The sequence below is a fragment of the Protopterus annectens genome, chromosome 4.part0, assembly GCF_019279795.1.
Source record: "Protopterus annectens isolate FY-2018-M chromosome 4.part0, PAN1.0, whole genome shotgun sequence".
NCBI lineage: Eukaryota > Metazoa > Chordata > Ceratodontiformes > Protopteridae > Protopterus > Protopterus annectens.
In genome coordinates this window covers 231,696,240-231,711,123 of record NC_056733.1, presented here as the reverse complement: position 1 = coordinate 231,711,123, position 14,884 = coordinate 231,696,240, and the positions used below count along the sequence as shown (strand labels likewise).

The 14,884-nt window shown below is 40.6% G+C and overlaps 1 protein-coding gene across 1 annotated transcript in view; it reads left to right on the top strand.

The window, feature by feature from the left end:
* Positions 1–14,884, top strand: part of SUPT5H (SPT5 homolog, DSIF elongation factor subunit) — a 1,344,557-nt gene that overhangs the window by 53,518 nt on the left and 1,276,155 nt on the right. The gene's annotated exons all lie outside the window — the stretch shown is intronic.

The following is a 14,884-nucleotide window of genomic DNA, read 5'->3' as shown; positions in this document are numbered from 1 at the left end:
CATCCATAAACATTATCTTAGGCCTTCCTCTTTTCCTGTTACTTGGCAGCTTCATCCTTAGCATCTTTTTCCCAATATACTCTGCATCCCTTCTCAGTACATGTCCAAACCAATGTAATCTTGCCTCTTTGGCTTTGTCTCCAATCCTTCCAACCTGGGCTGACCCTCTAATATACTTATTCCTAATCCTGTCCACCCTCATCACACTCAGTGCAAATATTAACATCTTCAACTCTGCCACGTCAAGCTCTGACTCCTGCCTTTTTGTCAATGCCACTGTCTCCAACCCATATAACATAGCTGGTCTCACTACCCTCTTGTAGACCTTCCCTTTCACTCTTACTGGTACTCGTCTGTCACAAATCACTCCTGGCACTCTTCTCCATCCACTCCATCCTGCCTGTACTCTCTTCTTCACCTCTCTTCCACACTCCTCATTACTCTGAACTGCTGATCCCAAGTATTTAAACACATTCACCTTTGCCACCTCTGCTCCCTGCATCCTCACCATTCCTCTATCCTCCCTCTCATTCACACACACACATATTCTGTCTTAGTCCTGCTGACCTTCATTCCTCTTCTCTCGAGCATGTCTCCACTTCTCCAGGGTCGTCTCCACCTGTTCCCTACTCACTACAGATCATAATGTCATCTGCCTACATCATAGTCCACGGGGACTCCTGTCTGATCTTGTCTGTCAACCTATCACCATTGCAAATAAGAAAGGGCTCAGAGCTGATCCTTAATGTAATCCCACCTCCACCTTAAATGCATCCGTCACTCCCACCATAGACCTCACTGCTGTCACACTACCCTCGTACATATCCTGCACCACTCTTACATACTTCTTTGACATTCCCGGCTTCCTCATACAATACCACAACTCATCTCTAGGCACTAGATCAGAAAATCTAGATTTCTAGATCAGAAATCTCATTATTCAGAAATCTCATTATTAAGTAATCCATCATATAAAATCCTGTCAATTTTCATTATATGATAAATTAACCTCATTATGCAAACTTGGTTCAAAACCAGATTAATTGTTTAGTACAACCTAGTTACGTAATCAGTACATTTCATCAAAACCATACCACCCCCTTTATTGGTTTCAGGGTTCTAGAACCCTGTTGTGAGCCAAATCTTCTAATACTTTCCTTGTTTAAAAGTCAAATTATAAAATTTCTCAAATCATACTTGCCCATCCTCCCAGACTTCTAATCTCCTTTTCACACATGCTTTCAAATACCTTAATAGGTGGTGCTAAAGGGGGATTAAACATACAAGCCAGTCAGCCCCTTCCTAAAAATATTAAAATGTTCTTGGGTAATTACCTTATCACTGTAATTATAAATCTTAAAACCATTTTGCTCAAATATGACATCATGTGTAATGTTGTATCTTTCGGCTTTTCCCAGTTAGGGGTTGCCACAGCGGAACTTCGGTCCGCTAATGATTGGCAGTAGATTTTTACGTGTCGATTTGCCGGCCCTGACGCCCAACCTTCAACGAAGGTACGCCCATTCACGCATGTCGCCACACAAGACACTAGCTGAGAATCGAGCAGGACAACATCTTACTGTAAGGCGACAATGCTACCGCAGCATACCACCGCAGTGTAATAACCCAGTTTAATTCAGCCTGTTGGATGTTTTCCAGCCTTTTGCTTTCCCTTTCCGATTCCCTTTCGGTGGTGGGAAAAAATCCCCATGATAATTTCCCCCTTTACTGTTTCTTCCTCACCCCCCCCCTCTTAAATTGTGTAATCTAGAGGGGGGGTCCTCCTTGGCAAAGGAAGTTATTTATTCTTATAATTTACAGGGGGAGCCACATCCAATAAATCACTTAAAAAAAATTGTTACTTATATCATCATTAACCCTCCCCCATGGTTTACCATAGTTTTCCCCCTGAAACAGCACTGTTGTCATTATGGTGAGAAAGGGAGGAATTTTTATGAAATATTCCTGTCCCTCCACTTTCTGGTACCTCAGAAGTCTGAGGTTTACCATTTCCATTAGGGGAAGGATAGGCCTTTTTACTTCCATAGGCCTCTTTGTACTGAAGGAATTCTTTCTCCTTTTTCCTTACATTATTATCACACTGAATGTTAATATTGTTGAGCACTTGCTCATTTTGGAAGGAATGCATATCAAATAATAAATCTTGCGTACTTTTGTTTCAATAATACTGATGTCATGCTTAAAATTACTTAATTTCCTGTTATTGTCTTTAAGAGTTTTGTGTATTAAAAATCCATTTTGTCGAACAGTTCTAAATGTAAAACAACCGGCTTGCAAGCCATTAAGGATTCTAATGCCTTTCAACACTTGTCTTACAGCTGTTGATTCCTCAAAAAAACAAATTGTCCTGCTTGCAGACTCCCGTATCAATACAACTTCTGTAATTTAGCAGCTCTTGATTATCACGGTTGATTGTGTTTGACCACTTTCACATAGGTGCATGTTGAAGCCATCATTCAACATCAGAATTTTTACAGATTTATTTGAGTTTAGGATAAATCTTATAGGTGACCATATTTGGTGTGTGTGTGTGTGTGTGTGTGTGTGTGTGTGTGTGTGTGTGTGTGTGTGTGTGTGTGTGTGTGTGTGTGTGTGTGTATATATATATATATAGATATATAGATATATAGAGATATAGATATGTATAGTGTGTGTTTAAATCAGATTGGGAAGAACTTTCACAGTAGTAGTAAGGGTCTTGTGTGATTTCTAGTGGATAATTATATTGACAGGGCTATATAATGAAGGTATGATATGTTTTTATTTTATCTGATAAAGTCCCCGTATTAAACAAATGAAGGGACTTATTTTTTGTATATTTAATAAACAATAGTAGTTTTACAATGTCTCAGCAGCTTTTTTTTGTATATGTGTGTGTGTGTATCTATATATATATATATATATATATATGTGTGTGTGTGTGTGTGTGTACCTATGTACTCTTCTACATAGTTGTTTGATTATTCTTTACTGCATTATGATAACCTCAAACATTCCCAGAGATAGTTGTCTCTAAATGTCCTGTATATCTGAATAAGGTCTTCTCTTGAATTTCTGCATGCGACGGATATTTTAGTATTTTATAATAATTTAATTATTCGCATTCATGGATGCTCTTGGTACGTTTCTGCTGTATTCTTTCCAGTTTACTCATGCTTATTTTCTTATAAGGTTTCTATATTGATATCCTGACTGAACACTGTTGCAGTATTCCTGTGATAAGGGTTGTCACCACTGACACCTGGCCTGGTACCATAGCTTTACCTTCCTAAAGTTGTACATCCAACTCATAACCTTAGCTCATATATGATTGGGTGTATAGACAGAAATATGAGCGTGGATCCATCAGACTGTCTTGATGCAAGCCCAAATGCAAATCACGCATCCTTCAGACTGTTAGCAGTTTAGTCATTGGTACCTTTGCTTTGATCATTTATCCAGATAAGTGCCCCATTGCAGAACTTTCCTTTTTTATCCTAAGATATTTATGAAAGTTGTAGATGTCAGCTAATGGAGGGGTAAGTGCGAGTTTGGTAGGCAGATTCTGTACAAGGACTTGCATAGCAAGTATCTAGACTTTGAGCAAGATTTGTGATCGTGTTCCCTCTGTCAGTCATTTTTTTCCAAAAACGTAGGCTTTCTATTCTCAACACCTTCAAACCCTGAACCTTGCAGCCTGGCTATTTACCTTATCTCTCCATTGCTATCCCTCAGCAAGTGATGGATGTCATTCTGGAGGTAAGGAAATCTAATACTATAAAATCCTATGCTGAAAAATGGAAAAGATTCTGTTCCTGGAGCCAAACTCAGGGGATGGGCACAGCGGTGTCCAATTTACCTCATATTCTTCAATACTTAACTGAGATGCTTCACAAGGGCCTTTTCTTCCATCAAAATTCATGTGTCAGCCATTTCAGCACATTACAATACAGAGCCACCCCTCTTCTCTCACCCACTGCTGAAGCAATTCCTTGGAGGGGCCAAAAACTTAAGACCACCCAGGAGAGTCCCTACTCAAGCCTGGGACCTTAACTTTGTATTGGAAAAGCTCAATTTACCCCCTTTGAGCCAGCTGCAAATGCAGAGTTGAAATTCCTTTCTTGGAAAACAGACTTCCTTCTAGCCATCACTTCAGCAAGAAGAGTGTCTGATTTACAAGTCCTCATGGCAGTGGAGCCTTTCATCATCTTTCATGCGGACAGTGTGTCCCTCAGGACCAATCCCTCCTTTATGCCCAAGGTGGTATTCAATGTGGCCCTTAATCAGTCCATTCATTTGCCAACCTTCTTTTCTAATCCACAGAACAAAGAGAAATGAATACTGCACTCCTTGGCCGTGCACAGACAACTTAGATTTTACTTGGACAGGACTAAGCCTCTCAGGAAATCTGAACAACTGCTGGTTGCATTTGCTGCAGGGGCAGAGGGGAAGGCCATTTCAAAGCAAACCATTTCTAAGTGGATAGGCCATTGCATTAATTTCTGGTATAAGCATCATGGAAAACCTACCCCACAGAGGATAAGACCACATTCAACCAAGGCTGCACCTACCTCTACAGCCTTTCTCAGAGGTGTCCCTACCAGGGACATCCTAGAAGCTGCTACCTGGAGTTCTGTACATACCTTCACCAAGCATTACCACTTGGCAATTTTTTCTAAATCCAGAGCTGGCATTGCTACTGCAGTCTTGCAGGGCCTTATAGCTGGTCCTAATGCTATCTAATTACCTCTTCCCATCCTTAGCTTTGGGAATCTACCCAAATGTGATTACTGCAACAGTGAAACACGAAGAACATAGTACAGTTGTGTACACTTACCATAAATGTAGATGTTCGAATGCATTCACTGTTGCAGTCCTGGTTACCCTCCCTCCAGCCCCCTGACTTCTATTGACTATACCTATTCTGGTTTACTATGCTTAAAGCTTTTTGGTATATTTCTTTTTTTGTTGGAGGTGTAACCTTGTATATAATTGCTTCCCATTATGGCGGCACCTGACATCTGGGGCAAGAAAAACTGATGTAATGGTGTCGGCTGCATGCTTTATACCCCTGACTACCTGATGTCATGGAAGATGAGACCGCAACCGACGCAGGACCCAAGACTTGGATAATCAGGCCGACTGAGGGCTACCTGCAAGCAGATAACCCAAATGTGATGACTGCAACAGTGAATACACTCGAACATCTACATTTATGGTAAGTATACACAACTGTACTTTCCTCCTACTTCAGGGGTTCAAACCCCCTCGAGAAGTCAGTTTAGAGACCAGGGAGTCTAGGAAGCACTCCCCTATCTGATCTCCATCTGCTCTGAGTTCAGAACCACCATCGGAAAAAAAGAAGGTGGGGGAGCTCTGTTCCAAACTTATCAGTAACTTGCTTACCTCTATGGTTAAATAGATTTTGGATTAGACTTGGGATCAGATTGTATGCCCAGGCAAGTCTCCATGCTTCTCTCCAGCACTAGTTTCCCTAAGATTGAGGTCCCCTTTTTTTTGCAGGAGATTCCAAAAAAAACTTCTTGTCCTCCTTCAGTATCCTTGTCCATCAGGTCTTTCCAGAGTCTGAGTATGATGTGGATAGGATGATGAGAATGCTCCTTAGAGCTCATATCTAGACGGGGGTCCTTCAGTCTCTGCCCCCGTTGGATCAGTGAGTCTGCAACATTTACGCACTTTAGTGACTCCTTCTCCGATCCGACCCATAGTTTCAGAGCTATTGGATCAGAAGATTTGCGGGGTCGGATGTGAGAATGTTATCTTCCTTGACTGTTTTTTCCCTGATTCATTTGACTCTGAATGTTTTGAACAGAATGAGTCTTGGAGCCAAATTGTTGGCAACAGTTCCAGGGGGATAACATTGACTCAGTGGGTTTTGGAGTCATTGCTTCCTGTCTGTGCCTTGGCGTTGGAGAGCTCAGGTCTGATTCTTCCACGGAGACAAAACGTGGAGGTAGTGGTGCATTAGCTGATCCAAGAGCTTCGGCTCCAGGGAGACAGACTTCCACTTCTACTGGACCTTTTGCCTTCAAGGTAGTGGAAGGGTTTTTCTCCCATTAAGGGGATCCTTCAGCTATCACTTCTTCTAATTATTTTTCCATCCGAACCTCTGGATCTGACTGCCAAGTCTAATCATCTTAGTCCACAGGGACAGCCAACCCGTAAGAGCTTCTAGACTGTCCCTGCACAGGGGTTTCTACTTTCTTCCAACACCTCTCCAAATTAACTCACTGAAGAGGTTCCTTGGAAGAAACTGTTTAAAAGGATGTACTTAGATTCCCATCAGAAATCATTGACTGAGGACTTTGGTTGTGATGGAGAAGAGTCCCCAGATCTCTGCCATAAGACATCTCATTTGGAGATATTTTAGAAATCCTGCAACAGATGGATGGTCTTCCCAGAACCCTTCTCAGGATGAATTGGTGTTCCTGAAAGCTTTCAAGTCTGGTCTGTGTACACCTTGGGTCCCCCCCCCCCCAGTGGATTATCTTGTCAGCCTCGTCTCCAGCCGGGCATGGAAAGAGATAGACTCTGTACAGCTCATCCCCAAATGCCTGGACAAGATACTGAGTGCACCACTAGACAGACAACATTGGTCCAAGAGGATTCCTGTAGATGTCACAGTTGTTGAGGCAGCCACGAAAAAGGAGCTAGCTGAACAGAGCTCAACTATGTATCCCCCTGCAGAGAGTCTAGGACTTTGGACAGATGGGGAAAGTGAGTATATGCATCAGCAACCTTTGCTATACGATCGCTGAATTACCTGGCACATTTTACTCATTATAAGTAGGACTTAATAAAGGAACTCTAACTCTACCCCTGTGTTCATGACGATGGAGGAAGTGAAAGCTTATTTTTCACAATTGGCCACCCTACAATACATGTCAGATGCATCGATGAGGTTAATCTCTCACACGACTGAAGGTTCCTCTTGGGCCATGGGCACAGGCATACTCATCAGGAGCATGCCTGGATGCGCTTGTGCAACTTTGCGAAGTCCTTTAAAGCATCATTCATCAATGCTCCTTTTGATGGATCCTCCTTCCTGGGCCTACCATTAGAGAGACTTTCCTGTAGTGAACAGGGTGGAAAGACCTTATCTGCCATAGGAATTAATTTTTCTCCCCAGCAGAGATCCTTCTGCAGAAATCAGTGCAGTGGTAAGAAAATGTGGTTTTGGAAATCTGAAGTGTCTTTTCAAGATTCATTCAGAGATTTTTCCCTCAGAGACCGAGGGGAAAATAATAATTATGTAAGATGCTGCCTATGTGGCAGAGGGGCGCCTGCAAAATCAAAGGTCTTGAGAGTTTGTCGTACAGACTCTTCCAGCGTTACTGCAAGATTGCCAAACTGTTCTTCTTTTAGAGGCAGTCATGGGGGGAGTTTGTCTTTGCACCTGGAAGCCTGGTCAGCCATCAGGAAAGATGCATGGGTACAAAGAATCATATCCAGAGGATATTTTATTTCCTTTTTACAAAATCCATGAATAATAAGAAAAGATCTCCCCAGTGTTCCACCCAGTCAGTGGAAGCAAGCAGCTCTGGAAATTCAAAAGCTGCTATACAAGTCATCCAGGAGGTCATACCAGACCAGTGAAGATAAAGTTTTTACTTGAGGTTCTTTTTAGTGCCAAAGAAAACGGGATCCGAGACCCATCTTGGATCTTTATCTAAACAAATTCATAAAGAGCTCCAACTCTCGGATGGTCCTGGTTCAGTCCATTCTACCATTGCTCCAGAAATGTGGCTATATATGCTCTATAGATCTGAAGGATGTATACTGTCACATAAAAATGAACAGATGATCATGAAGATTCCTTCGCTTCCGGCTGGGAGATGGTCATCATCAGTTCAGGGCCTTGCCTTTTGGTCTTACCACAGCCCCCAGGGTGTTTAACAAATGCATGGCAGTGATTACAGCTCATGTAAGACTGCATGGATTCAGGGTGTTTCTTTATTTAGACAACTGGCTTCTCACCACATCAACCAAGCATTTATTGGTAACAGCCAGGGTTTATATTCTTCAGTTGACTCGCTCTCTTTAAGTATCACCGTAAGTCTTGCAAAATCCAAACTTCAACCAGTACAAGGCTTGGAGTTTATAGGGACTTGCCTAGACCCAGTGAATCTATTAGCATTCTTACCACAGAGCAGAATTATTTTTTCTCTAAGATTACATGTCAATCAGATTTTTGTCTAATAATCTTCCTCCAGCCAAACTGATTTTAAGAGCTCTGAGTTTGATGGCTGATGCAGTCGCATTAATACCAACAGCTCATTTTCACATGAGAATTCTTCAGTGGAATTTACAATTGCAATGGTCCATTCTACACCAAGCCTTAGTTTCCAATAAAACTGTCCAAGGTATGCAGTGACTCATCAGTGTGGTGGATTCAATGTAACAAGATTTGCCAGGGTCATCCTTTTATCCTTTCTCCACCCATTGCCACACTGACCAAGGATGCCTACCAGTTTAGGTGGGTGGGGCATTAATTGGGACCGACTGTTCAAGGCACATGGACCCCAATGAAAGTCAGATTGCATATAAATGTCTTGGAGATTAGAGTGGTACTATTAGTGTAGCAGGCCTTCCATAACACTCTCCCTCTGGGGACAATTACTTTTCAAATGAACAACATGTTAGTGGTTTGGTATATCAACAAACAGGAACCAGATCTAACCCTCTTTGCCAGGAAGCAGTGAGAGTTTGGCAATGGGCGGCCTCATCTAACCACTTTCTTATAGCGATGCACATTCCGAGAAAGTCAAATATACTAGCAGACAGGCTATGCTAATGCCTCAAGAGTTATGTCAGTCCGTGGCAAACATGGTCTTCCATCAGTGGGGGTCAGCCATGCTGCGACCTATTCACCCCTGCTCTCAACAAGTGCATCAGGTTCTTTGCCCTAATCTGTCCTCAGGGACAGTCACCAAGAGATGCTCTAGTCCATATTTGGCCCTCCGGTTTTTGTTTATCTTCCCCTACTCCTAATTTTCTTCAGAAAGCTTTCAGGTTGAAGAGCAAAGTAATCCTCATTGCCCCCTTTTGGCCTCTGCAAATTTGGTCTCCCTTCCAGTCTCATCTGATATGTCCTGCATGGACACTGGACCCCAGTCCAGATATCCTCTCACACCTGTCAGGCCTGACTGATATAGACATTCCGGGCCTCAAATTAACCGCTTGGTTTCTCAAATTCTAATGATAGCTAGACTTCCAGGCTTTCCCCTGCTGTTCGAAGAATTTTGTTTTCGTCTCAGTAACCCTCTACAAGAAAGATTTTTAAAAGTAAATGGAAGAGATTTTCCTTATGGGCCCAGCAGAGAGATCTGGATCCTTTCTCTGCCGCTTTAGAATTTCTAACATTTCTTTTTCAAGGTGAGGCAAGTTTTTTCTACTATTAAAGTTCAACTGGCTGCCATTTTGAATTTTCACATCTGAGCTGATGCCTTCCCTTTGGAATTATGTAGACTGTGTAAGGCTTTTCTTAAGGGTATTTTTTTTACTTGGGCCACCTGCTATGGATCGTATACTACCTTGGGTCTTTCTTTAGTTTTACAGAGTCTAATGCAGTCACCCTTTGAACCCTACACAAAAATGGATCTCAAGTTTCTTTTTTGGAAAACAAGTTTTTCTCATAGCCATAACGTCAGCAAGGCAAGTTTCTTGACTCCAAGCACTCTCTTCAAAATCACCTTATTTGATCTTCTGTAAGGGCAGCGTTGTCTTGCATACAGATCTGTCTTTCTTACCCAGAGTTGCATTAGAAGCAAATAACAATCAAGTCAACAGTTTTCCAGTTTTCTTTCCTAAATTTGAGAATAAAGGAGAATACAGGCATCATTCTTTAGATGTGCCTAGACAGCTTTGTTTCTATCTTCATAGAACGAAGAAAATTAGGAAGACTGATCAATTTGTTTCCTTTGCTAAGTACCAGTTGGGTAGGGCTGTCTCAAAAACTACAATAGCCAAATGGATAACTGATTGATTGCATTTCTCATGTGTATTCTTAAACTGATTACATCCGAATGACGCCTTCAGGTGCATCTGCAGTTTACCTCTAGGTGTCAAATGTTGCTTGTTAATATTTGCCTCAGTAATTCCAAAATCAAGCTATGTACAAGGTTTTAAAAGATTTCATCTTAAAGCTGACATGATGGCAAAGTCAGCTGCATCAATATTTGACTTCTGTCTAGTGCAGGTAAATAGATACTAACTGTTTTTATGATATTAATTTACATAGATATAATTTTCACATTTTTCTAAATATCTCAATAACCAAGTAAGACGGACAAAACTCCTTGGCCTCGTATGAAAGCACTCTGCTATAAGAATAAAGTTCTGCTGACAGTGTAGGTGCATCTTGTGTGGTTGCTGAGATATTAAGTTGTTTACAAAGTATTACAAGTATTACAAATGTAATGGATGTTCTTCGTGTTTCACTGTTGCAGTCATTACATTTGGGTAATCTGCTGGCAGGTTGCCCTCAGTCTGCATGAATATTCAAGTCTTGGGTCCTGCATCGGTTGCTGTCTCCTCTTCCATGACGTCAGGTCGTCAGGGATATAAAACATGCAGCTGATGCCATTTTATTCAGTTTTTCTTGCCCCAGATGTCAGGTGCCCCCAAATGGGGAGCAAAAAAAAATACATACATATATATATATATATATATATATATATATATATATATATATATATAAAATAAATAAATAAACAGCAATATATGTAAATGCACTTTTAGCAACATAAACTTTATCTTCATCTAAAAGCAAATACACCACAAAGGCTTTGGAATATAGTGCAGGAAAGAGAAGTTATAGAAAAAGGAGGATGGCTGGTGGGTAACCCAGACTGCAACAGTGAATACACTCGAACATCTACATTTATGGTAAGTGTACACAACTCTACTATGTTCTTCGTGTTTCACTGTTGCAGTCATTACATTTGGGTAGAATCCAAAGCTATGGATGGGAGGATGGAACTAAATAGCATTAGGAGCGGCTATGAGGCCCTGCAGAACTGCAGTGGCAAAGCCTGCCCTGGATTTGGAGAAGAGGGTCAAATGATAATGCTTTGTGAAGGTGTGAACACCGCTCCAAGTAGCAGCTTCTAGAATGTCTTTGGTTGGAACTCCTCTGAGAAAAGCTGCTGAGGTAGAGGCAGCCCTGGTGGAATGTAACCTGATTCCCTTGGGCACAGGTTTACCATGGTGCAAGTAGCAGAAATGAATGCAGTGGCTTATCCACTTAGAAATAGTCTGCTTTGATGTAGCCTTCCCCTCTGATCCTGAAGCAAATGCCACCAGTAGTTGCTCATACTTTCTTAGAGATTTGGTACTGTTTAAGTAGAATCTTCGTTGACTGTGTACGTCCAATGAAAGCAGAATCCACTCCCCCTTGTTCTGTGGATTTGGATAAAATGTTGGCAAGTGAATTGTTTGGTTAAGAGCCACACTGGATACCACCTTAGGCATAAAGGAAGGATTGGTCCTGAGGGACACCCTGTCCGGGTAAAATGTAATGAATAAAAAACGCTGTGTACGTCCTTACATTAAGGAACTCTAAGGCCTTTCTCACATCCTGCATTTTTGCTCCTGGTGAGCATAACGCCATTAGATGTTCCATTATCTTCTCTGGAAAGAAGTGCTAGTTCCTGTTATAATTAAGTTTCCTATTATATCACTTCTGACCAGATCTAAAGAATTTCCAGCTTCTAATTCAGTAACATCTGTTCTGTCAAGTGTTCCAAAGGAATGCTGTTCATCACCATTAATCGTATTAATCCCACTGTTTTCATTGCTTATTACATTTGCAAGCACATAATTCTCATCCAGCTGGCTTTTTTCTTCCCCACCTTGAGCCATACGGTCATCGTCTGTCTTTCTCCTGCTTTTTCTTGACAATAATTTTCTTCAGTCCTTCCAAGTTCAGTTTTGATTTCCTTTTCACTAGCGTCTTTTTTTTTTTTTTTAACCATTTATTTTGGAAAAGTAATGCCGCCTTCTGTAGATTAAAGGTTTTCTGATAGACCAGTGCTGTCATTCCCTCTAATCTGTGTCTTAACTCAACAAAGCGGTGTCCTTTTTAGTATGTATTCATTTTTGCTTTATAGACATTAGTAAATTTATTTTTTTTTCCTTACATGTTGTTAACTTGTTTTCTAATTTTCTTTTACATGCTTTGAATCCTCAGATTGCTGAATACTTGTTTCCTGAATTACAAAGTTATCAATAGTATCATGTTTAATGAGATTTGAGTAACCGTTCGTGAAAATTCACATTCCTTTCCTAAACGTGTTCTATTTGCACTTTGCCTAATATTATTCATCTCATCAGTCCAGTTAATGTGTTAACAGCTGTTCCAGTTGCACAAGTGCAATCATCTTCTAAATCTCTATTTACTAACAATGGTAAGCATATCCTGCGACTTTTGACATGGAGTACAGATTACCAGTGTTAGCGGGAGTTGCCTTTAAGTATACATAGTGTTTACTTCTGTGCTAGATACTTGTGCTTTAGTAATTCATTAGTGGCATACTTATTTGTGGAATCTCTTTTTAACTACAAACAAAGAATTATAAAGAAAATGATAATGACACTCTACCACCACAGAATTCAAAGAGATTGTAAGCCAAGGATAATGATAATTCAGAATACTTTTTTCATTATTTAAGACTAGGCAATGACCAAAGTGAAAAGAAGTCTTATAAATGCATAAATGGTTTTACCAAAAAAAAAAATAAAATAATTAAGATGAGTAGGTCACAAACAGGCAACCCTGTACTTATTGCAAACGAGTTTAGTAATCTATTTGGTAGTTATTAGAACACCACAGTAAATAGAGACTTAGAGGCCTATCATAGCCCATTACAGAGTAGAGACAATTAACCCAATTAATAATTTAGGAATTAGTGCTCAGACAATTAACCCAATTAATAATTTAGGAATTAGTGCTCAATTCACTTGACAAAGTAAGGAAATGGCCATGGGGTCTGACAGCATTCTTTGTGTCTTAATATCTTTGAAAAGTACTTTAGCCCCCACATAAGTGTTTTGTGGGTTATTGAAAATGTTCTTGTTTCTATATCGTGGAAAACCTCAGTCATTACCCCAATAATTATAAAGGGGAACAGGCTGTTGGCACATAACTGTAGACCAATAAGTCTAACACAGATTCTAGGTTAATGTTTCAAAAAGGGGGAGCAATCTGGATATTTACCAACTATATACTCTGGGCAAATCCGCCTTGATTAATTTGATGTCATTTTATGACCAAGTTAGTCTAGCTCTTGATGTAGGCCTGTCTGCTGGGGCAGTGTATTTGGAACTTGTAAGGGCTTCTGATACCTTGCCCCACCCAAAAACCATAACTTTAGAAGCATTACGGGTTGACCATTATATATATTGAATTGGATTCAAAATTTGCTTGATGTAAGAACACCACATAGTATCATAGTATCATTTCAGATAGCATTTCAGCTAACCAACGTGTACCTCGGGAGTCTGTGATGGACCCTTTTCTTTTCAATATAGTAATGACCACCTATTCTTCCAGCAACAAAGGCGGAATGAGCAAGTTTGCAGATAATTGCAAAGAAGGCTTTCTGGTTGTATCTGATAATGACAACCATGCAGTCAATAGCTGTCTGAGGGACATTTCAGTATGGGACACTGAAAAAGGTCTATCCTTCAGCAGTAGTAAGTGCTAGGTTATTTACTTTGGCAGGAATGTGATTAACTGCCCATTGATACTAGAAGATGTAGTTATGTCAGAAGTAATTGAATATATAGATTTAGAGGTTCTTATTACAAATTATCTCTAGGTAAACATTTTGGCATTATAGGGACTAAGGTCCCTGAGGCAAATGGGTTATATTTTAGATTATACCATGACCCCCCATTAGTATTCCAAAACGTGCATGCTGATTGGCCAGCGTGCACGTTGTAAATCGACTTATACTAATGGAAAAAGGTCTGGTCGCCTGGACTTTTTCCATTAGTATAAGTCTCTTTTAAAACACTGTCTCGCTATGTTAAGAGTTTAACATAGCGACACAGGTTTAAAAAAAGCAACGGAGATCTCCGTTGCTTACTTTAAATCTGTCTTGCTATGTTAAACTCCTTTAACATAGCGACACAGTGTGTAAAAAGCAACGGAGATATTGCTTTCTCCGTTGCTTTTAAAACCTGTCTCGCTATGTTAAATGGGTTAAACATAGCGAGACAGCTTTAAAATAAGCAACAGAGATCTCCGTTGCTTATTTTAAAGCTGTCTCGCTATGTTAAACCCATTTAACATAGCGAAACAGTAAAAAGCAATGGAGATCTTGCTTTCTCCGTTGCTTTTGGCCACAGCTCTGATGTACTGCGTAGGCATGCGCAGTACATCAGAACTGCCGCGGATACCAGACAGCTGTGGAAGGGCAGCAAAGAGGCATTATACAATGCCATTATTTAAGAAAAGTAATTATTTCTTTTCTTAAATAATGTCATAGTATAATAGCAATAACCCACGCCTGGGTGTGGGTAATGCGGGATTTACCCACGGTTGTCTTTGTTTGGTCCCTCGGGCTACGCCAACCGTGGGTAAATCCCGCATTACCCACACCCAGGCGTGGGTTATTACTATAGTATTTGCTCTGAGTATGGTTGCACTGTATAACTCGTACAACAGGCCACTCCTGGAACCATTGTGTATGTATGTGTACTAACAGTCAGCTTAATAAAATGGAACAAGTTCAGTGATTTGCTAGGCATTTACCATCTGTAAAAGAACTGTGTTACAAGGAGAGGTGTGTTAGACTAAACCGGTTTTCCTTTCATTACAGGCACTATAGTAGAGTGGCAGTTTTCGCCTACTTCTACA